General features: G+C 36.8%; 1 protein-coding gene across 1 annotated transcript in view; it reads left to right on the top strand.

Annotated features, from left to right (window-relative positions):
* Window positions 1-2,613, top strand: part of LOC106871451 (tyrosine 3-monooxygenase) — a 392,944-nt gene that overhangs the window by 182,506 nt on the left and 207,825 nt on the right. The window lies entirely within an intron of this gene.

Raw genomic sequence — 2,613 nt, 5'->3', positions numbered from 1 at the left:
GCCGACCAAAGCCTTGTGAGTGGATTTGGTAGACGGAAAACTGAAAGAAGCCCGTCATATATATATATATATATATATATATATATGTGGTGCACCAGCATGACCGCAGCCACTTGGCTGAAACACATAAATAAATAAATAAATAAATAAATATATATATGTATGTATGTGTGTATATGTTTGTGTGTCTGTGTCCCCCCAACATCGCTTGACAACCGATGGTGGTGTGTTTAGGTCACCGTAACTTAGTGGTTCGGCAAAAGAGACCGATAGAATAAGTACTAGGCATCCAAAGAATAAGTCCTGGGGTCGAATTGCTCGACTAAAGGTGGTGCTCCAGCATGGCCACAGTCAAATGACTGAAACAAGTAAAAGAGTAAAAGAGTAATATGTAACATTTAGTGAATTAGGGATCTTGATATTGCTGCCCTTATTCGCATTTCCTGCCACGTGGTAGGAGATCCAGTTTTATTTTGAAAATCTATGAAAAGAAGTAAAAAAAAAGATGTAAAAAGGACAAGTTAAAATAAGCTCTATGAATAGTGATAGATTGAAAGAGACAGAATCCAAGAAATTAAGAGAAAAAGAAAAGGAGAGTAAAAATAGAAAAAAGAGAAATAGATCTGAAAAGCTTTTATGAGAATCAATAATTACTTTTCCACATAAGAATCTTAATCTGGCTAAGATCCTTATATAGAAAAGTATTTATTGACCCTCAAAAACGCATTTTTGGTTCTTTTTTCTCTTTCTCTCACTGTCTTGGATTCTGTCTCTTTCAATCTATCTCTATACCTAGTGCATGTTTTTACTTGTCTTTTTTTTACTTTTCATGGGAGTTCTTCAAAACAAAACTGGATTTCCTACCAAGTGTCAGAATATGTTAATGAGGGCAATAACATCAAACTCCCTCAATCACTAAATGTAGATATCAGAGAAGATTAAAGCAAAGAAAGTGGCAGTGCTCCAGCATAGCCGCAACTCTCGAAGTGAAATGATTAAAAGAGTATAAAAAAGTATAACGAAATGATTAAGAGAAGTTAATAGCTTTAGCGTGTGTTCAAATAGTTAATATATCTCTTCCATGTGTAACTGCATATAACACACTTATATATACTCTATTCTATGCTCATATTTTCATACTCACATGGGTTAAATAGGTTTCAGAGTATCTCACCACTTGTTGAAGTTCTTTGTTACCTGCCAACACACAGCAACAGAGAAGGGCCACCAATCTTCACAGTTGTTGTTTATCTCATGTTCTCTATTTATTTTATGGATGGCTGCCTTCCTTGTAATCAATCAGTTTAAAACTAAGAGCAATTTAATCATGCTACTAGCCTTAATGAGGTTGTCAGTGTCAGGACTAAAAGCACAAATCTTCTTTAAACTGTGTTTGTGCATACATGTGTACAAGCATGTACACATGTATACAAGATGGCCACAACTTGATTTCAAGTAATATCAATGCCTGATTGTTCTGTTAAACATGAGCAGCATGGATGTGGCTTTTCAAATGTTTTTTAGAGAGTAATATTCTTTTACACAGATGTGGTAATGACGGGCACCTCTTACAGCAGGTGTTCAGAGAGCTTATTACTCATGCTGACACATACCTTCATTCCGGCATAGAATTTTTCATTGAATGTTTGCACAGTGTGCATCATATCATAGAGATATGATAAAACACATGATGCCTGTGTCTGAAGCTTTTTTTTTTAAAGTGAAGAAAGGTCTTGCAAAGGGCTAATTCCAACATCTGATCAATCTACACATTTGCCCAAAATGAAGAATTAGTCTACATCATTCAATGCAACTGAAGTCACAGGTGTTACACCAGCACTTTCCATTTCTCTTGGAGAAAAGTCCAAACATTTCTCTTAGGGAAATGTCTCAACAAAAACTAGGGTTATCATACTTTTGATGCTATAGCTAACATGTAACCCAGTCCAACATTTTGAACTGTTAAGCTGCTGATGACTAAACCAGCAACTCTATTGAGCTTGCTTGGTAAGGATGGTGGTTTTCATTGGACACCCAGCAACCTGAAAAACAAAACCTGTCAAAGAGTAGATGAACTCAATACAGTCATCAATGGCCATCCAACACACACACACACACTGGCTGCATGGTTAAGAAGTTTGTTTAGGTACCATATAGTTAGAGGTTCAGTCCCTCTGCATGGATACTGTTGGCTGGTGTCTTCTCTTACAACCAATGGCTTGTGAATGAAATTTGGTAGATGGAATCTCTACTGAAACTTGTGCATGTGAGTATGTGTGTGTGAGTGTATGAGAGAGAGAGGGGGAGAGAAAGAGAGGGAGAGAGAGAGAGAGAGAGAAAACACCAAAGCATTGCATGTTGTTGGAAGCAACTTAAAGGGTTGGCTCTGGGTATAGTGTCCAACCATGAAACAATGTCTCACAAATCTCAATGAAACCACGCCAACAGAGAAAAACATAGAGATGTAAAAACAATGATGATGAGGAAGAGGTAGAAGAAAAGGATTATGATGATTAAAGATATGACGACAGTGATGACACTGATGACGACAACGATGATGTCAATGATAATAATGACAATGACAACAGCAGTACATAGTAGTAGTAGTAGTAG

Source organism: Octopus bimaculoides, chromosome 10 (genome assembly GCF_001194135.2).
Source record: "Octopus bimaculoides isolate UCB-OBI-ISO-001 chromosome 10, ASM119413v2, whole genome shotgun sequence".
Lineage (NCBI taxonomy): Eukaryota > Metazoa > Mollusca > Cephalopoda > Octopoda > Octopodidae > Octopus > Octopus bimaculoides.
Note: the sequence above shows the minus strand (reverse complement) of the source record. Positions and strands in the feature narration are given on the sequence as shown.